Source organism: Podarcis vaucheri (genome assembly GCF_965113315.1).
Source record: "Podarcis vaucheri genome assembly, chromosome: 4".
NCBI classification, from domain to species: Eukaryota; Metazoa; Chordata; class Lepidosauria; order Squamata; family Lacertidae; genus Podarcis; species Podarcis vaucheri.
In genome coordinates, this window is record NC_138762.1 from 50,141,468 (window position 1) to 50,163,969 (window position 22,502).

Genomic DNA, 22,502 nt, shown 5'->3' on the forward strand with positions numbered 1-22,502 from the left:
CATGAATGATAAATAACGAGGCATGCAAGGCCATTGTTCCTTTTCTGATTACTTCTCTAGATTTATTCTGTGTATTAGTTTCCAAGCAGGCTGGATTACTAGGATAATCCATGCAGGCCGTATGTTCTAAAATTTCAGCAGTTGTGCATTTTAATCCCCTACAAGATCTAAGAGAAAGATAACATGCCTCCACTCTCCCTCTTTTATTGTATTGCTTCCTTTAAGCCATGAAAATGAAGGCAAATATTTTCCAGCTGGTCCATATAGAATAATAGAGTACACATGTGTTATAATTAAGATAATATTTATTGGGTGTCAACAGCGTACTGTGCGTTATACCAAACATTAAAAACATTGTGATTTGTGCCACATTGGATTGTTGGCATCTGTCTGTCTCGAGAGACAATGGAGTGGAGGGTGAAGTCAAACTGCTGGGTAAGCAGCACTGAAGTGACCTCCCTGGAGAGCAAATCTAAGCAATGTGTATGGAGATCCTGGGCTGCTAGAGAAGACACCCCCCCCCCCGTCTCACTGATGTGGTTGAAAGGAAAGCAGAACAATACGTTTGGCACCAGCTTGACTGCAAAAATTGCTGGCAAATGAAGCACCATCCATCTGTCTTAGGGACTCCAGTCTGGATTATTGTTGGTTTTACTCCTTAGGCTTTTCTTCTCCCAAAGATGTCCCACAAGGCAGCAGAGGCTTAGGATCAGAGTTTTCCTTCCAGATGGGCTACCCTCCCAGGTTGACAAGCCCCACCTGCCCCTAACCTGCCTCTACAGCATGTGAAGGAACCACCTTCTTAACTGTTAGACCCACTATTGGTCTTGTCCGCTCAATCTGCCGGAGCCTATCTTCACATGCATGGGAAGTCCTTAACTTACTGAGAGTTTGAGACCCATGGGCTACCCTCACCTTGTTTAGCTGGCCAGATGAAGCCATTCCTGAGGTGTGGTTCCTGTCACAAGCTGATAGCTTCTAGGAGCCACAGATGGAAGCTTAAAGGTGCTGAAAGCCTACATTTCAACAAGAAGTGATCTGACCATAACAAGGGATTGATGTCAATGTCCCCTGCTTCCAGATCTTCTTCCTGCCCAGTCAAGAAAACATGGTCCAGAATGTGGCCTGCCACATATGTTGGACCATTGACATGTTGGGACAGCCCCATGTCATAATGATAGCCATGAAGTCCTGTGTCCACCTCAAAGCCAGTTGTCTCAGCATGGATGTTGACGTCTCTCAAAACCAGGAGTCTGGGAGTCCTCAACATAACCTCCAAGACCAGCTCTGTCAGCTCACGTAGGTAGCAAGGCAAGTGGTGAACCAGCAGAATCCCTGACCTTCTGCCCTGATCTGCATCAAGTACCAGGTGGGCACAGCTAGGTGAGACCAATTCCACCCAGCTCATGCACCCAGGTCTCCAGAGATGCAGACCAGACTGGCCTCCTCATACACAATCAGATGAGCAATGTCTTATTCAGAGCTGACCTATCATTCAGCAGCAACAGCCACAGACCTGAGGGTTGCCTGACAGGACAACCACAATTCCCCAGGTTGGAGGAGGAGCTGGCACACAGCAGTCACTGCCTGCCTGTGCTGTATGCCTCTTACCTGGCCTGCCCCACCTGTCACACCATACCTCTCCTTACTTTGAACTATTGCAATTGCACACCCTATTATCCCCAGCTTCTCTCCTTCCAGACAAATCTCTCCTTCCTCAGTAAAAACAACAACAATCCACACAAATGAAAAACAGTTAACCTGCCAACAATACCTCAACCTAAGATTTTGAAGCTGGCGTCAGTCAGGGCCCCATCCTTCAGCCAGATGGAAAAAGGCGTGCAAGACAGGAAGGAGTTCCCTCAGAACTCATAGCCATGACGGTCTCCAACCTCTTCCCAGAAGGATAGTTTCCCAGCTTCCATTACAGTATCCTTTTCAGCTCTCTGCTAGTAAGCTGGTTTCATTATACAGCCATACGTCGGGATAAATATGCTTCAGGTTGAGCGTTTCGGGTTGCGCTCCACGGTGACCTGGAAGGAACGGAGCACGTTACTTCCGGGTTTCACCGCTCGCGCATGCACAGACGGTCAAAATGACGTCACACGCATGCATGGAAGTGGCGAAATGCGACCTGCGTACACACAGACGCGCTGTCGCGTCTTACATTCTGTGCAGGATGCGAATGGGGCTCCAGAACAGATCCTGTTCGCACCCCAAGGTACCACTGTAGATGTCAAAACCACTGTTGTTAACAGTCAGAATCTTGATCTCTTCAAGTCAGACCTTTGCACAAACAAGTCCCATTAAATACAGTGGGGTTTACTTCCTGGCTGCCATATTTCACCAACAGTGCCCATGTAGAAAATGGGTTCATTTATTGTTAAATCAATATGCTTCCTAAGGAAATCTTTCAAATCATTTACAAATAATGGCTGTACACCTTCAATCAGAGATACTGCTCACAAACTGAATTGACATTATTGATTTCAGAAGTCCTCTTCCAAATTTACTGAGAGACAGATTTGACCCTATTGCTCAGAAACTGCTTATGCTGGAGATTAATGCTTAATACCCCTCGACTGGATGTTACTTTTTGCATATGCTTCAATGATCTGTCCCCTGGTTGTACTAGACTATAAAACCCACTGTATCTGAGCATTAAAAAGAAAATACCAAGGCAACTATGGTACATCTGAAAGATTTTATATTAAATAAAACACTGTCTCCAGGTTTTGTTAGTAGAAAGCCTTGTTTGTGGTCACCAACCTGATACCCACTAACAGGAAGCACAAAGCAGGTTATTTGATACTGTTTAGAACCATCTGTCTAGTGTCAGTAGTTGATCCAATAGCAAAAATGATTTTGCTTATGTGTGTCTCCCCTGATGGCACTATATATCTCAAACTTCTGTTCCCATCTATTGCCTTGCTTTCCCATTCCCAAGATACAGTTACATATTTGTCCCATGGCCAGGTGTATTCCAATAACTTCTCTTTTTCATTAGATTCTGGTGAACCCATGTAGGTCCAAAAATGAGAGACAGACTGGATGGGAGCCAACAAACTACAGCTCAGGTGTGCAGAAATAATTGTAGAAGGCTTGCCTGTTCTGGGATGTATCAACCAGAAATTCAGATCTGTAAAATCTTTCCCCCTATTTAGAGCCTAATGTAATACCATGTCATAAAAGCTCATTCTTGATTCTGCTAACTGTATACATTGGTCCTGTCACTGAAGTTTCCTTTATATCCAGAAATTCATCACATACTGTTTTGCACCACTGTGTAAAATCCTGTTCTCGCTAACCATGTAGATCTAAATATCAACCAATGGAAAATTACACTTCATGTAGCTAATGGTGGACTGTAGTCCAAAAGGGGAAGGGCACAATAAATCTGTTAGTCTTCAAGGGAGCCCTTTATAATAACAGCCAACCCTTTGAAATAATAATGAAAAACACAAATCAGCTCTTAATGCCCCCCTTCACCATTATCCAACTGCAAGCAGTGATTTTCCACTGCTGTGGTGCATGATTAAATGTAAAGAATCCATTCAACACACTATACACCATTTCAGTCTCTCCACAGAGAATGGAAAATCCCACCCCATTTGTTGTCTTGATACAGATATGAAATAGTAGGTTGACTGAAACTATAGAGCTTTGAAGTTACTGAATTCTACACTTATCTGAAACATTCTAGCTTTAATTACTTTGGATCTCATTGAAATTAGTTTGTGCAGTTAGCACATAAAGAAATCATAGAATTTTGCTGGGTGATGAACTTGCTGCTTTTTTCATCTGTCTCACTGCTAACAGTACACTCAATAAACAGCTTGGTGACCCTTCAGCTCAATGCCCAAGGCTAGCACCCAGCTCTGCTACCACTGTTTCCTTCTCCTACTGTTCTGATGCAGGAATACCGTGAATTATCCATCCTTCCTAACAGTATACATAATATGCAATATCAGTCTCCACCCCCATTGTTCTGCCGGACACTGAGGTCCAGTGCTCAGAGCCTTCTGGCAGTTCCCTCACTTCAAGAAGCAAAGCTACAGGGAACCAGGCAGAGGGCCTTCTCAGTAGTGGCGCCCACCCTGTGGAATGCCCTCCCATCAGATGTCAAAGAGATAAACAAGTACCTGACATTTAGAAGACATCTGAAGGCAGCCCTGTTTAGGGAAGCTTTTAATGTGTGACATTTTAATGTACTTTTAATCTTTGTTGAAAGCTGCGCAGAGTGGCTGGGGAAACCCAGTCAGATGGGAGGGGTACAAATAATAAATTATTATTATTATAATTCGCATTTCAGAGAAAATCCAATTGCTTAGTAAGTGTGAACATTGTTGAATATGGCAGCTGTCATTTCCTTAGCAGCAGCAATTATTAGACATTAATTAGGCATTTAAACTGCATCACTTTAAATTAAGATGTGTCTTTCTGAGTATGAAAATTCTGGCATTGATTTTAAGTAAGCTTTTCTCCCCCTCTTTAAAAACCACTTTATTTTCTTTTTGGATTCAATTGATAGCCATGTGAATGGCTACTAGTGCAATTCAAAGTGCTGGTTATGACCTATAAATTTTCGTTCAATTTTTCATTTCACTTTTAATTTGTATACCGCCTTTCTATGTTACTATATGCAAGGTGATTAACAAGCTGAAGAAACAGCAACATATACAACAAAGATCACACACCTTATAACAATCTGCATTCATTTTGGCTCAGGTCAAGTTATTTGAAGGATCGTATTCCCTCATATGAACCTGCTTAGGCTTTGAGATATTTGGGGAAGGTCCTTCTCTTGGTCCTGCCAGCCTCACTGGCACACTTGGTAGGGACATGGAAAAGGGCCTTCTCAGTGGCTGCTCCCAGACTTTGAAACTCACTCCCCAGAGAAGCGAGACTGGGTCCCTCCTTGTTGTCCTTCCGTCGGCAGGTGAAGACCTTATCTGTAAGGCACCTTGAGTCCCAGTCAGAAAAAAGCTAGACGATAAACAAATAAATACATAAAGTGAGTGATGGTAAAGAATGGATCTGTGGCTGACAGAGGTTTGTGCAACTTGAGACAAATTAATATCAATTCATCATTACAACTCCAACAGCCAGTGATTGCATTCACATGTAACATTAAGCAATGGTTTGGAGATATAAGGGTGAGCTTCTAGAAGCTCAAGAGAAGCCTCTGTCTGTCATGTCCCCTCCTTCTCTCTTCTCCTTTCACACAGCTGGGAGGATTCCTGCTGCGTTTAGTTTCACTTTTAATAAATATTGGCTTAGTGTTACGTATGAACCAGGTAACCTGGTTTAGAACAAAGCATTTATTTTTGATTACTAAAGAAGCCAACTTCAAACAATAGATTCTGAAGTCGGCTGGCATAACTATCATTTGTTTTAAAGCATGGTCTATTGTTATGTGGAAACCACGTCAATAAATTGCACAGGATGAAGACCTCACTTCCCAACAGAAGCAGGCAGCATGGTAGGGTGCTGCTCCTCACCGGACCTCCAGCTGATCGTGTTACTACTGCTTACCAGGAGGTAGAGGGGGATGGGTGAAGCAGTGCTGAGACTGGAGCAGTGCAAATATACTGGTAAGTCAATCCAGTCCTCCCAACTGCAAGTGCAATGGCACCATGCCAGACTTGTGCTACCTCACCCTTCTTCTTCATCGTCTGGTAAGCAGCAGCAACACGACGACAGTCAAGTGAGCAGTGCTGCCTCATCACACCAACTGATTTCAAAACTCTGTCTGAGGAAAATCCTTGTTCCAAGAAAAGTATCTGGCATCATTCCCAGTACATGGATTTAGAAGAAGACAAAACTAACTTTGCCTTTTTTCAGCTCACACAAATTTGGTTTTCTTAGGACATTGAGTTGTTCATAAAAAAATATCAGAGTATTGTTTGCAGTTCATGGGCTATTAACCTCACTGTTCACTATGTTTTCATTTGTACCCAGACAGCTGTGTTTGCAGATATGTGTATCTGCAAACTGAGGCTATCACCTCATGCATCTTGTCCATGAAAGCTTCTCTCACAATAAAGTTGTTTTTAAAGTTCCACAAGAAGACTTCTTTGGAATTGTACAAAGAAAGGTACCTCTTTAGAACTAATCTAACATTATCTCAGATAACTCTCTGCTATTTTCTGCTAGCTTGATTCTTAATGTCATAATTATTATTTTTGAAGAGTTGTGGCTGATTCAAGAATACTTTGCATAATAATTTCTAATCTTATGGTTATGACTCATCAGAGCTGTACATAAATACTCAGAGGAACCCTGAGGCTTTTTTCTCTGCAGTGGGAGCAGAAAACAATAATTATTATTTTCAGGAAAAACATGGTATAATTTTAAAGAAACCATCATACTATATTTTCCACCCTGGTACACTTCTGTCATAGTCAGCACTTCTGTGTGATAAGCCATGTGGCTCAATAGGGAGCCATTTGACATCTGATCTTGATCCATATGGAGAAGTACTTGTAGCAATAGAACGGATTTCATGAAAAGCCACAGTGACCCTGAACCAAAAACAAAACATTAATCATCACCCGTTTGTCTGTTCTACAGAACTGGATTAATAAATATGATACTCACAAAGAACTTCACATTTTATTAGGCTTATGAAACAAAGACTAATTTGCCAGGGGCAAATTAGAAAGAAAATATAAGCTTCATTAAGGGAGATTAATTCAGAATAGACAAGCAGCAGTGCTGGAAACCTCTCAAAGTAGAGAATGAATGACTGTGTTGTCAGCAATAAGCCAGCTGTCAGATCTCCATCATCCAGGTCAGTAAACAAATGAAAACATACATAAGGGCTTCCATCAGCTAGCTGACACTGATGTCTGAGGCATGTCTTAACACACCTTAAATCCCTAAAGTTAGCATATGCAAATCCATAAAGAGTTGCTTAACATTCACATTCCTGAGCAAGGATATATTTAAAACCACCGCAAGGGAGGGGTAAAACGCCTTATTACCATAGAGTCATCAGTGCACAGGGTTTATTACAGAATAACATAAAGAACATGAAAGCTGGTTCGTATAGTCAAATTTACAACCTAAGAGGGAGAAATATCAGAGGGAGAGACAAAGGATATAAGAGAAATGAATTGCCCTGACTAGAATTACACTCCCCTTTGGTTTCATGTAAGGCTGCCTCATGCGATGAACATGGAACATTTTTCTGGAAGTGAAGCATTATTGGCCTCTGGACTGGCCCTGCCCATCCAGGCAGACCACTGGCCCCTCAATAACAGGAAGGGGATGGGTTGTAGCTCAATGGTACAGCGCATGCTTCCAGGCAAGGTTGGGAAAGATCTGAAACCCTGGACACAGACAACTTCCAGTCAGTGTTGAACTAGATAGGCAAATTGTCTGACTTAGTATAAGGTTGCTTTCTACGTTTCTATGTAGGGGCAATAAATGGCTCCCTTATGGACTGGGACCTTTCCTAACAAGTTCTTACTCGGACTAACGCTTTCCAATGTGTTCTTCAGTGCTGAGCCTTGACGATGTGTAAAGCAGGCTTTTTGTTTACAGTGATAATGCTTGCAATCTTTTGTTGTCATTTGTCCATGTTTTCCTAACTCTACAAATGACAATATCCTGGAGGAAATGTTGGAGAAAGATGCCTGCAACATCTATAATTGTGTTGCTTCTCGAAGCCGTAATTTAAAGTGTATAGAGATATACTTTAAAAAAAACAGGTGCCAACATGATCCTTTTGATCTTCATAAAATGAACCTGGCTTCCTTCCACTGTTGCTCTTTGAATGACACCTATAACTACCTTCAGGGTATGGCTTTCCTATTAGAGTGAGGCATCTGCCTCAGTGGATGCTGAGGAGCAGCAGCAAAGTGTTGGAGGACAGAGTATGTGGACTGCCATTTGCCTCCTAAAACCGTTTACCTTAGGTGCAATAAAGGATACTGTCCTGTCACCAGTTTTGAAGTATGATTCAGCTGCCAGTCCAGTTAGTTTCTGAATATGAAAGTAGTGCCATCTTCTCCTTCATTTCAGGCCACAAAATGCCTTGGATTGGCCCCTGCCTACCTCTGGAGCACATGCTGATCATCTCATTGTTTGGCCCTTCCTCCTCCGATGCTTCTGGTGAGTTGTGTGCCAATTGCTTGTCCGTTCGTTTATGTTCGTATGATTATATACAAACATCTTCTGTATAATTAAGGGTTGTTTCTAATTCTGCTTGTGGAATAGATTTGTGAGTGTGCAACAGAACTTCCCACTCCTTTCCTCCTTAAATCTGCTCCAGAGGGTTGGCGGACTCTCCAAAGCAGATTTGGAGGGCATCCAGGGAGAGGAGATGAAGGGAAAGCTCTGTTACATGAATGGAACTTGGCACATGTGCAGCATTGACTACAACTCTATGCCACATGATCCCCTGGCATTCAGTCTTCAAGAGAAGATTGTATGTGTGATAATCACACAGTGAATGAACTTTCCAGAGATGACTGGCTCCTGTTTGTACGTATGTTTACACCAGTGGTGCTGCTAGAACCTTATGAATTTTATAATTCTCATATGCCCTGAATGTGATGTGCTGTCATATACAAATGATAGACTGGGAGAAGTTATGGAAAACAGATCTGAAATTTACGGCATGTTGTACAGAAAATTATATGAAAATAATGTACCAGTGGTATTTGACTCCAGTTCAGTTAGCAAAAATGTACAGAACGAGATTAAATACCTGCTGGAAATGTAAAGAAAAAGAAGGTACCTTTTATCGTATGTGGTGAATGTGTAAACTAATTAAAAAATTCTGGGAGATGATATATAATAAATTGGGAAAAAATGTTTAAAGTAACTTTTGTTAAAAAACCAGAAGCCTTTTTACTAGGAATTACAGAAAAGACTGTTTATGTATGCAACAACAGCCTCACAGGTGCTATTAGCCCAAAAATGGAAGGAAGAAACAACCCCGACTAGAGAAAAATGGCAAACCAAGTTGATGGACTATGCCAAAATGGCAAAACTAACTGGGAAGCTCAGAAATCAAGAAGACTAGAACTTTTAAAAAGAATGGGGAAAGTTTATGATTAATTTAAGAGACCATTGTAAGCAGGTTAAAACATTGGCAGGATTTTAACCACACTTGTAAGGTAATGGAAAGTTTGGATAATTTAGAAGGACAAAAATTTGGACAAGTATTAATATGCAGTTGCAAATATTATTATTTGGACCCATGGAAGGGATGGGGGGGAAGTGAGGAGATTCAGAGTAATATCCAAATTTGGATTTTGAATTGTGTGGTTTTTTTTAAATGTATGTTTTTATTTTTTAAAAAATCAAATGATAAAAATTATAAAAAAGAATGTGATGTTCTGTCTCTGTAATTTGTGTATGATTAAAAAAAAAGGATACAAACCTATTTTTGCACCTGCACAGTCTGCATGGGTGGCATGACTAAGCATCCAATCCTGGGCAGTATCCACTATATTTGTGCATACGCAGAGGTTGCTTACTTTCATCCTTTGGTTATCCCAGCCCTATCTATTCAGTTTGTAAGCAAAACAGATTAAAACATGGTCAGATGATGCATTGTGACAAATGATTCTGTGGGCACATGGACAGAAAAGGAATGTTGCACCAAAAAATAAATAAATGAAAGTTCCCCAGGTGCACTTCAGAAGCATGTATGTGCTTAAAAAAATAAATGGCAATGATTTGAAAGCTTGGAATATAGGAAACCTATTTGGTCCCAAATTTTCATTCATAAATCTCACTCAGTTCCAAATTGCAGTGGGGCCAAGCCTCTCATCATTAATTTAGATTCTTCCAAAGATAATTACCTCACGTTAAATTATACTCACTGTAATTTTCTGAGCAAAATTGGTAATTGGGAAACATGCTATACTGTAACGAACCTCCCAAGGTATGTTAAAAGTATGCTTTAAGCTGTCACAAACATGCAACGCCTTTTCTTACCTTTCAATCTCTTTGATGTTTACATACCTGCTAGAACTTATGCAAATCTCTGTTTCAAAACACACATCCTGGCAACACCCCCAAAAGCTGTTATTAGTTTTAAGCATCAATTTAGGAAATGACTTGAGACTTTTTAATATGCTCAGTATTACACAGATAGTTCATGGCAGCAAAAGGAGTTAAGTTTAGTAATGTAATTTTGGGAAAAGAGATCTAGCTTTCGAGCTTTCACTTGTTTTGATTGTATCCATCTCTCTATTCAAGTCAATGTTTTTAGGCCAGCTAATCAAAAGTAGCAAATGTTTGAATGTGAAAAAAATGTCAAAAAGACAATAAGTATTGTGGGGTGTAATGAATATACTCAATTATTTTAGATAGAACTTTGACCAAAAATCCACATCAACTATTGGCTGTAAACAAAAAGTTATCAGTTTTTCATCTTTTAACAATCCTGTTGTCTGCCAAAAAAGCTGAATGGTACAAGGACAGAGGTAGTCAGTGAGGGCTTCCTGTAATTGAATGGATAAGCAGAAATGGGATGCAGTCAGCATTTCCAAGCTATGGAATGTGTAATTCAGCAGGCAATACTATGTAACTTCTGCAATGTGCTTCTAGCACTACTACTTGCCTGCATTTTGTTTCTTTTAATCATTTAAAAATATTTTTGTTTTGCAATTTTAGTATTTATAATTTGTTTGATGCTTTGAATATTTTACATGGAAAAGAGTGATGTAGTAGCAAATTCCAAAAGCTATCCCAGAAACATTACATCAGCAGGTAAAAGAAAACATATAACAGGGAAACATATCATCTGGCAGAACAGAAAGATTTTTAATTTATGTCCAAAAGTGGCCAAAGAAAATGTCATTCATATTTTGTAGGGTTGGGGGCTAGTAACAAAATCATCCAAACAAACTTGAATTATTCGTAGGGGGTACTACTGGCGGACCTACATTTTGGGGGGCCTGAAGATTGAACTGTTATGGGGCCCCCTTCGCAACCAGCAATGAGTTCTGGGTAACCACTGCTATCTTCTTCAATAGAATTTTTCCATGACGGATCACCATACCTTTACAACATCTGTGCCACTGAGTTTCAAACTATGGTATTGCTGAAATCTATACAACAAAAAATTGATCAATTTCAATCGTGCAACTCAAATTGGGTCTACTAGACCCAATTTTGAAGCTTAAGCTTCATTAGTTTTATAGTAGATATGCCCGGGGAGGCGGGGTACTTGACTACCAACAAACTGATAAGTGAGAATAAATGAGATCACATAACTACCTACAAAGCAAAACCTCTCTCCCTCTCCCCAGACAGCAGCCTCAAATTCTCCAATATAGGTAAGGAAGGAGAGGAAGGAATAAATAAAATCACATTTGGTGTCCCCACTCCGAAAACAGAATCTGTGAACAATACCCAGTATCAGAGACAGCAGTGATTCCTTTTTTTCGGTCCTTTTTTTTAAAAAAAAACAACCCTCTGCCGATTACAATTGTGTAATTACTCTCTGCAGCTCCCTGTTCCTGCAACTTGTAACAGAGTTCATGGTACAGTTCTGCTTCTGAACAGTGTGAATTGAGCATGTCAAAGTTCATTTTGATAAGGGTTTATCCCTTAACCACAAACCACCCGTCAAGCAGCAGTTCTTTTGGCAGTTTCGAGTTTCAGTGGTGGCATAAGAAGTACAGCTACGGTAGCATCCCCCTCAAATGTATTCATTTATCCTGTTCATTTGCATTCTTTATGGATTTTTATAAATTTGGAGTCCCTCCAATGATGTTTCCCTTTTCACATGTTCAAATTAGGGTCGACTGAATGTGCATAGACTGGGGTTGGCCTGCTGCTGTGATTCCACTCTTCCCTCACCTGTCTTTCCAAGAGTTCAAAATGGCTTACATCCATTGGTGGAGGAACGGGGGTGCAGTAGGTGCGGCCAGCTTGGGATTCATCCCTGAGAGGGGTGACATCGCCGCCCCGCCCCCTGGGACATTCGCCCTGCCCTTGCAGGTGGCTAGCCCCGCCCCCGGGTGCCAGAGCAACTAGCTCCACCTCTGCTTACCTCACACACACAAAATGTCAAAAATTAAATTAAAAGTATGAGAAAACCATGGCATTTGTTCTCCTGGTAGCTGAATCCAGTGCATACTCTTTCCACTTGATGGTTACGCCAGGTTGTCTGTGGATGTTGCATTAATGCTACTGGATTCAGTTAACTTTGGACTTTTTCCCACTCTATGATTAACTGGGGCTGCATACACATGAGCAACTTAAAATGCAGCTAGGTCGTTCTTTTTCTCAGTTCAGATCGAACCTGCTTTGGGGCGAAATGCGTCAAAATACAGTATTTCATAAAGAACCCCACAGAATAGATACCGACCTCGTGTGCACACTACTTCCCAAACCAGTGTTGGGAACACTGTGTGTGCAGAGAAAACAGGACTGTGTACACAGCCCAGGCAAATGATTATCTTGATTAACCAGGTAAATGATTATGTTAATAGAATTAAGCAATTATAACTACCAATGTTTCCAGAACACTTTAGTAACGATTGGGGGGAATTTATAGTATAAATCTGAGTGCGTATCAAATCCTATTTACAGTGTCACTATATAAGCATATTATGCAAGCAAGTCTTTAGCATTCTGAATTTCAGTATGAGGCAATAGTTTCGCTAGATAGTAGTAGTTTGGAAGGCAATGACATAGGTGTCTGTTCTTTCTTTCTTTTTTTCTTGGCTTGATAGCTTTATCACATGCCATTTATGGAGCTCTCCCGGAATTCCTCTTAAAGTTCTTTCTGAAAGCGTGTGGCGATACTCATCAAGAACAGTTTGGGAAATGACTCAAAAGCATGCCTTGTTCTAGCAACAGTGTTGGGACTCTCTTCGGAATCTCTCCAGTATTCTGCCTTGATGACTTGCTTAATTCCAGTTATTTAGTATGTGAGATGTGTATGACAAATACGTCATGGACAAAGTTCATTTTACTAATTGTTTGTCCTCCGACCAAACCACACACACAAGTGAAACTGCAAATCATTTGGCAGCGTCAGGTTTCTCTTTTATGGTATGTTTTCTTTGGATTTAGGTTTCCTGGTGGAATAAGAAGTACAGCTACACAGAAGTAATCCTCCACCTTCCTTCTTGAGTCTGTAATAAATCCTTCATCCCTTTGCTTTCATTCTTCCTGGGTTCTTTTTCAGCTATTGTTTGGCTAGCTAATTGACCAGACTAATTTCATTTTTTTTTTTGTGGGAAATGGTAGTGCTGATGAGATCCATCAATGCCAATCTTTGATACAAATGATTTATTTTAAGAACGTATGTTGTGTGTGTGATCATAACACTAGATTTTCCTTCCTTTACCTTGCACCATCCAGATGTTTTGGGCTCCCATAAGATGTGTTGGCTGAGTGTGATGGAAGTTGGGAGTCCAAAACATCCGTATTGGACTGGGTTGGAGAAGGCTACTGTAGATAGAACAAAACAGGGTCAAAGTTCCAGAATACAGTGGTGGGTTCCAAACACCTCAGGTTACAAACTCCGCTAACCCAGAAGTAGTACCTTGAGTTAAGAACGTTACCTCAGGATGAGAACAGAAATTGCGCGGCGCCGGCAGCAGTTGCCCCATTAGCTAAAGTGGTGCTTCAGGTTAAGAATGGTTTCAGGTTAAGAACGGACCTCTGGAATGAATTAAGTTCGTAACCAGAGGTACCACTGTACCAGGTACTGTATTTTTTTTTAAAAAAAAATGTGTGCAAGGACTCTAAGTAACCTTTGTGCATACTCAAAAACCCAACATTTACTGGTTGGTGGAATGACGGAATGAAAGGGGTGGGACTATAGGCACATAACTTTGCTCAATCTGAACACTTCATGTCATTGGCATGATGGAAAAAAGGACAAATACCCTCTAAAAACAGTAACATGTGATTGGTATGTGGATAGTCCTCTATAGTTTCATTATAGGTTTTCATTTTACAAAAACATCATTAAATATAGCACCTATAGCACTATAAATGGAAGGGTCCATGGTGACAGCACTAGAAGAATAGGGAAGAAAAGAGCAAAGTCAGTTCTGAAGAGGTTTGATGCTGGACCTGACAGGGAACGTACATGCTCTAGTGAGAGGCAAAGGATAAACAACTGCTTGGATCCATTCTGATTTGGATACTATAGTTGATATACATCTGGTGGATGTAACTTTGGCTTCTGCTTGGGCATGTTTAATGGAAACTTTTCAAATTGTACAGCCTGAAGATGAGCATAAGGTCCTTGGTAAGGCGAGAGCTACCTTCCTGGCTCATCAAAAGGGCCAGCGGAGGTGTCACTGAGTGGGTGAAGAGGGTGGTCAATGACTCCTTACAACAGAGGAGGGCTCTAGTGACCCTAAAGGCAGTAGTTCTGTAATAGGGGCTGGGAACCCTTAACTGGGTGCTCTTAGTACTCATACCATTCTATATTTCTTAGGAGGCATTCAAGAAACCCTTGCAGTTAAACTGATAGAGTTCTTTACAGTAGACATACTCAATGTGGGAACCAGGACATCTTTGGAAGTACCTGCTAAGGCAAGTATCGGTATAGTCTGCTTCCTCACCCATTCTACTTTGCAGAATGGTCTCTTCCATTGTTCCCAAAGCAAAATATTTGCATAAGCCAGAGTTCCCTAATGTGGTGCTCTTGCATACCCGCCAACATTTCTGCAATGCAAATAGGGACGTCCCATTCCATAATGATAATTTTACTATTTATACCTCAGACATCTTATTGGGTTGCCCCAGCCACTCTCAGCAGCTTCAAACATATAAAAAAACATAAGAAAACATTAGACTTTTTTTAAAAAAAAACTTCCCTATATAGGATTGCCTTCAGATGGTTTGGATGGGTTGAATAACTCCATACCTTCCAACATTTCTCCAATGCAAAAAGGGACATCCTAAGGAAAAGTGGGACATTCCAGGATCAAATCAGAAACCAGGATGGCTTCTCTAAAGCAGGGACCTACCTGGAAAATAGGGACACTTGGAGGGTCTGCTCTTGAGGTTTTTGCCTGGTTCCTACAAAGCTCCTGAGCCCCCCCACCCACTCACTGCCCCCTAAGCAAAAGATGGTGAAGGTCATTATCTTCCTCTCCCTTGAGAAGCACATAGCTGAAGTAGGAAATGGGAAGACCAATGTCTTTTCCCACTTCATTTTTCAATTCTGTTTGCTTTCCAAGGCTCAGATTAGTTCTTCTGGAGTGGCCTTTTTTCAAGATTGCCTGGAAAAGCAAAGTACAGTATAACTGTGTATTTGCATTGGGGACTTACCTAGTGATGGAGGAGAGAAGTGACCAGAGAGGATGATGCCCACAGCACTTGCTCAATAATCTAAATCTGCCCATGGGCCAAAAAAAGGTTAGCCACCTCTGGTAAACTTTCAAATCGTGCTCTTTAAAATCCCTGTTTTAGATTCAATGCAAGGAAACAGGGGACCTTCAAAGAAGGACATTCCTTAAATAAACCAATCTGAATATTTAAGAAGGAATCCTTATTGCTCAGCATCTCTGTGACTACTTAAAACAATTGAGCTGGCATCCATGTTGACTCAAATGCAAATGGTCCCTGCAGGCTATTTGAGTTAAAGAGCTGCTTGTTTTATTCAATTGCACTTTGGATTTTTATTTAGTTCCTCCCTAGGGGATACTGGGTTGATGTATGCTTGCTTTCTCAACTCATTATATTCAGCTATTATACATTCACTAATCCTTGTGTTTTAATTAGTAATTGCAGAACTCAGTGTAATTGGTTTTTATTGTATTTTTCAAATCATTGTAACTCTTCTATTTTACATTTTTATTTTGTGAAAATGGTTTTGAAGCTAGGTGGGGCCTGACTTCTGACCCTAGAAACTCATCCACAGATAGCGTTCTTACACACAGGAATTAGCATGTTTGCTGGCTGTCATAATCCACCAATGCTATGACAGTCCCAACACAGAAGAATCTGAAGAAGGGTATCTGAAGAAGGGTATCTGAAGAAGTGTGCATGCACACGGAAGCTTATACCAAGAACAAACTTAGTTGGTCCCTAAGGTGCTACTGGACATTTTTTTTTCTTTTTATATATTTCAGCCCCAACGCAGTAAAACAGTATATTTTGTGGAGATTAGTCTAGCCTGATTGAGGCCTATTGCTCATGATGAACATTTTAAAACCAAGGATTCTGACTGAATTTCTTCAATATATGGTTATTTTAATAGACATTGCTCTTATTGTGCCTGGTAATGAATAAATATCCAAAATAATGTGCAAATTGAATTGGTTTGGAAGAGTCATTCATTCATTTCTTCACAAAGAGCTTTCTGACGACGAATGTCTTGAACACTCTTTCCAAATAAACTCTTCCACTAGTCATGAATTTTAGGGGCTGCTTATTTATATTTGTAAGAGCTTTGATTTCAGCTTCAAGGCCCACAATCATGTGCATTCATATTATTTCTGTGTTTTTCTTGGAATTGTGGGAATTGAGTAGCCCTGAGCCACTTTTTTTCATTTTATCATTGAAGCATCACAGGGACAAAGCAAATGTGAAAGGCTTGGAGCAAATATCCTTCGACATATATTATCATTTTTTAGATTTTCCAAACAACCCTGTAGCATCTGGTGTGCCTTTGGTGTGGTTATGAGAATGGGTTTTTACATTAGATGTACAAGAAAAGTTGTGGGACTTTAGGACATACTATACAGTACAACTTCTTGCTTGGTAGAATTGGAGCAGTTTTACAAAAGCATTGTTGAATGTTTGTTGCTTGCTGCCACACAAAAAGGCACATGTGCAAAGCTAGATGCACTGAAGCAAGTGAAATTAAGTGGTACCCACTTATGGAGACAAGGATTGACAGACGCAGCAATTTGGAGAAAAATGAAGGTGAAGTTTATTGCTGAGCAATAATGGACCCAGTTGGAATCCTTTCCAAAAGACTGGGACCTCAAAGAATACAAGTTCAGGAGTTATATACCTGTGCGCATCACAGATCATGAGACAATCATGAGACAATCATGAACGCCAGCGAAAATAACCAATAGCATGCATCTGCCATGCTCCTGGCCGTATGCAAAGTTCACTCCCCAACTTCTGCTTTCCATTGTCTGTACAGTAAAGTACAGTCTGACCTTTTCTCTAGTTGATGGAACAGGGAAATGAGACCAGGGAGGGGATCTCCTGGCGCTAACTCCCCTATGCATATGCTCATGTAGGGAGTTTTTGTGGTTTGGCCCTTTCTGTTTCGTGGACCATTTTAGCCTGGATTTGAGGGGGAGATTTGTACCAGCGCCTTCTGATTTATGGTTTCCCCTTTTCTCTAGGGTGTAAAAAGTACTAGGCGAAAGGTCGGTGTCTGGACTTGCGCTTTCAAGCAGTTTGCAGTTAGCAAAAGATTTTCTTGATTCAAATGGATTATAAAAATCACTGTAAGCCCTGGTTATGTGTGAGCATATGTGAATATATTGATTACTGATAACTGATTATATGAATAGCATAAGGGTAGCCCTCCCTCTTGCTTTAGCACAACTATTTTTATTGACTCAGTTCTTCATAATGCACTAGAAACAAACTGTCATTATCGGCTGGAATTCTAAGATTAAGAAATCATATAAATCATAGAAGAATAGACTACTTGCCGGAAGAGTACTGTAGTATACTTCTCTAACATAAGCCATGGCACACCTCAATAAGGAACCATGTTGTGCTGGATTCTTCAGAGGTGGGGCTAAAGAGCTGTTATCTTAACACATACTTATAGTTTCCAAGCTGTGCTGCTATTATGAGGCAAGCTATTTTGAATCTACATCCATTTCACTGTAAATTAACAACATGCTGCAGGAGATATGCTTTAGAAACCTTCTCACACAGTGCAAAACAATTCTGGAAAGTGTCCACAGTATTAACTGAACACCCAAAACATTGCACATTTGATCTTCTTATGTGAACTACAAAGCTAAACATATATAAGGCTTGTCATTTTGAGGCATCTTGGGAAATAATTGATAACGCTATTACTGATGATTGTAAGGCTGTGAAAAATATTTGGGTGAATTTATTAATTTATTCATCATAATTTATAGGCTATTCATAGGCTATCTAAGTGCTTACCATAAAATAGCAAAAACATAAAATAGCAAAAATACTATTTGTTAGAAAACAGAGAGGCATGCATGCCATTGTATTGGCTGGAGAAATCAGTATTCCCAACTCCAGTTTTCAGAGCAACTATGCTAAAGAGTGACTTTCCTTCATTCCTGATGCAATCAGGATTGTAGAACCTTTTGTTTTAGATGGAGCAGAGGATATGGGAGGAATCTGATAATTACCGTATTTTTCAGCCCATAGGGCGCACCTAGTTTTTTTGGGGGGGGGAATAAAGAAAAAAATATATTTTTCCCCCAGGCGCGGGGCTGAGGCGGGGGAAGCCTGAGCTTCCCCCAACCCCAGCCCCCAGAACAGGCTGCTATCCGCAAGCCTAGGGAGCCCGGCGGGAAGTCACACCAGTCTGCCCAGGCTTGCGGATATCTGCCCGAAGCCCGGGGCACGCTGCTCAACAGGTAGGTCTCACTTCCTGCCCTGAGGCATGATAACTTTGCCCAAAGAACTTGTTTTCCAAACTATTTTAGAACGTTTGTAGCTCTCTTCTGAATCTCTTCCACTATAGGCTCTATAGGTCAAAACCAGCACCTCAGATTGGGCCCAGAAAACAACCAGCAGCCAGTGCAGTCAGGCCAGGATCAGTGCAACATGCTCAAACTGTTTTGTCCTGGTTGCCAAACTCTGCACAAGCCAGTTTCTGAACTGTCTTCAGAGACAGCCCCACTCTCTTAATTCTGTCCTTTCATTTTAAAGCTATGTGTCTGTAACCTGGCTAGACTGAAAATTTAGCATAATGAAACTTTGCAGCTCAATGTTGGAAATAACAAGTTAAGCTGTAGCAAGTGCTACTATTTGGCAACCAAATAGTAGAAAGGATACATTTGGGTGTGTATGTTTAACTGGCTTTTGCTCATAGAGACTGAGAGCACCGGCTGAGAGCACGGAAGTATAGAATCATGAGTATTGTAGAGTTGGAAGGGATCTTGAGGGTTATGTAGTCCAACCCCCTGCAATAAAGGAATCCTGTCCTGGGTGGGATCAAACCACCAACCTTCTGGTTAACAGCCAGATGCACTGAGCCATTGTGCCACAGGAGTCTTAAGGTTAGTGGGTATGAGCTTTGAAAATTAAGCTGGAACAAGCAACCTGAGATTTTCTATTTTAATATATGGAGACTCTGGGCCTACATAATGCATGTCCCCATGTTTGTGAAGTGGTCAATATTGAGATCTTCTCTGATAGCTAGAAAACAGATTTTGGCAATGCCATTCTTGATCCTGTTGCGTAGGATTTTGCTCTCCAACCCATGTCCGTACAAAAGGAATTCTTTCTCTGTGCCAGTTCAGAGAAGTCTATGTGGTGAACTCCTAAAGAGGCAATGTGTCTGCAGTACTTCCTTTTCACACCTCACCCTTTTCCTATTTTTGCTTGCTACAAGGATTCCTGGCCAAGATAATTGGTGTGACCATCACTCCATCCTTGCTCTGTGTGTGGGGGGGGGGTTAGGGTTAGTCTTCTTAGGTAGGATAAATCTTCTCTACAATGTCTATTCCCCTTTTCATAAATATAAGTTTCTGTTAGAGAAAGGACACCCTAGCTGTGTAAAACTTTGATTAGGAAATAAAATTTTTAAACTTTCATTTTTGGTCTGGTTGTTTGCCTATATATTCCAATGTGAAGAAGGACCTCAGGCTGTGGTTATTTGTAAAGAAATCCACTGGGCTGTGTCTCAGGCCTGATCACTTTGGCACACACAGCAAGGCTATTGTTTAATAAATTAGCAATCCAATTCTGGCCCCAAACTGGATCCTAACAAGTAAACTGAAGGGTGGCATATATACTGTGATCTATTTTGGAACTCGTTTGGGCCTTGAGAATTATGCAGGAAAGGAATGAAACATTTTTGCTGAATTGATGACACATCTATTTACCATTCGTTTTGAACTGTGGATTGGTTTCACTTCCTTATTACTAATCCACTAAAAATGGTTCTTCCTTGTGTCATTTCATAAAATATAAAATTATTAGAACGCAGAAAGAAATAAGCAATGAGCTATTTTAAAGGTGGGATTCACAATTCAGTTTGTATAAAAAAATTATCTCTATTGCTTTCTCATTGCCTATCCTCAATAACTGCTTGAACAAAGGTTCACTGTAAAGGACTATGCAACCCTTTAAAAAGAACCTTATCTGTCAAAATAAGGTATTGTTTAACCTTGCAGTAGGCTTTCCAGAGTTAGTATAATACAGCAGACTGTCGAAACCTGCCCAACCTGTTTTAAATGTTTTGAAAGCAGTTTGCATAGCCTGCTCTTTAAATACACATGTTGTAAAGGGTTTCAGAAGGTGTTATTTCAGAAGACAGGTGCAGCAGCTTAAAGAACAAGGTATCTTAGGCTATACAAACTTATCTGAAACTACCATTGAACTTAATAGTATTTATTTCTGAGAAGATTTCTTAAGTAGACATGTATAAGATTGCACTTATAGTCTGTTTCAGATAAAGTAAAACAAGTGAAGTGACACTCTTGAAAGAAAATGGGTGATCACAAATTTTAAAAGTGTGTGTGACATTTAGATATCGCTAAACAGTTTTATTATTCATATACCCACTTATCTAAGAATATGTACCATTGAACTCTGGTGCAAAAAAACTACTCATTGTGGTTTGTAGGTTGTAACACAGGTTAACATTTAAATTCTATAAAACAATTACAAAAAAGAGAAAGGGTCCACATTTTTTTTAAAAAAAGCATAAAACATTTGTCTGTCCCGTAAAATAAAAGCCTACTGTAATAAAAAGGTTTTTATGTAGCTAGCAAAAAATAGGGGAGGGGAGCCAACCACACTTTATGCGGCAAGGTGTTTCGTAATCTGGATGCAGTCGTAGAAAGGGCACTGCATTGTCCCTCCCACCAGCTGTACTTCATCTCTAGCTCACAGTCCAATTCTAGCTTGTTTCCTTGGCCTGAGACTTTAGTGAAACCTACTTCCTATTAAGTGCCCATAGGTTTTCTTCGCCTTCTGGCCTACAGTCTCACTTCTGAACCTATGATCCATGGACTATTGACTTGTTTATTTCTGCTTCTTTCAGCCACACTGTTTGACTGATACATGATCACTTCACTTTCTTATTACACCTTTGGCTTTTATTAAATTATGTAATTGGGGAGTCATTATCCCATTAATCTCACACTGAATTCTTGTAAAGTATTCATCAGATTCTAAAGATGTTTCATCATAATCAGACATGAGCCAAGTATCATTTATTCTAACCACATGATCCTTCCCTTGAAATAGACAAGTTTGCTTTCATGCCTATTCTAAGGTACGGAGTTTCGATAACTATAATTCAACTGCAGAAACACTGTGGGGTTTATCTAATTAATGCTTGCTCCATGCTAATCACCATGGTGCCTTACTTTGTATAGCAAGCATAGGCAAACTCGGCCCTCCAGATGTTTTGAGACTACAACTCCCATCATCCCTAGCTAACAGGACTAGTGGTCAGGGATGATGGGAGTTGTAGTCCCAAAATATCTGGAGGGCCGAGTTTGCCTATGCCTGGTGTGTAGTATTACAGCCAATATTAATGGAGCTGTGTTCTCCTGAGATATGCTGCTGCTTGTTTCTCTCTCCCCCCCCCCCTTTCCCCTGGGAGAGTAAAGAAAGACTCTCCTCTTCAAAAGCCTAAAACTATGTCATCCCATTTCTTCTTACCTCAGACTCTTACTTTCTTCTTTTGCTTTTTGGCAGTGCAGTGCTGGAGGGCACATCTCCCTCAATATGACAAGTACTTTTTCTCCACAGGACAGTCATACTTTCAGGGGATGGGGGCAGGATGGACACCGGTCTTTCCACTGCTGTTCCTCTCAACTATATGACCAAGTATAAGCAACCTGTCTGTGAAGCAGAGGTTCATCAAATCCCCCAAATATGTACCATGCAGATGTGCCTTTATCCACTCATGGCTTCCCATTAAAATTAGTCATTAAAAACCATTCAGACACTTTTCTCTTCCAGTAGTGTTCATCATTTACCTAGTCAAAAAAGAGAGCAGGAGAGCCAATGCCTGTACCACACACTTGAGAGTGCACTGAATAGACATGAGACTGAGCAGAATACAGGTGAGTAATCAGACCACAGGCTCCCAACTTCATTTTATGCAACCCACAAAGCTCCTATACCTTCATTTCCCCATTTTCCTGACTTGTGTTTGTCCCTCGCGTTCTATGTAGAAGCTTGTTTTAAAATGTTTCCACTTGTTGTATGGCTTTAGGAATAGAAGTTTTCTTTTTCTCCTTCAGTCGTGTGTGTGTGTGATATCCAAGTCAGAAAGGAATTACCTTCACCGACTTTCCAGAGCAATGGCTGTACTGGTTCGTCAGAGAACAAGGAAGCAATAGTATTTCCCCTTTTCT

General features: G+C 40.6%; 1 long non-coding RNA gene across 4 annotated transcripts; it reads left to right on the forward strand.

Annotated features, from left to right (window-relative positions):
- The first annotated feature begins 1,236 nt into the window (after positions 1 to 1,236).
- On the forward strand, positions 1,237 to 22,486 carry LOC309531365. 4 transcript variants are annotated; one of them, XR_014219254.1, is made up of 5 exons: positions 1,237 to 1,369; positions 3,008 to 3,077; positions 5,962 to 6,097; positions 8,029 to 8,118; positions 21,892 to 22,486. It is a non-coding gene; the product is annotated as an uncharacterized lncRNA (long non-coding RNA). The 4 variants fall into 4 exon arrangements; XR_014219255.1 differs by lacking the exon at positions 21,892 to 22,486 and adding an exon at positions 12,705 to 13,024; XR_014219256.1 differs by lacking the exon at positions 21,892 to 22,486 and adding an exon at positions 11,766 to 11,870.
- Positions 22,487 to 22,502: the final 16 nt, after the last annotated feature.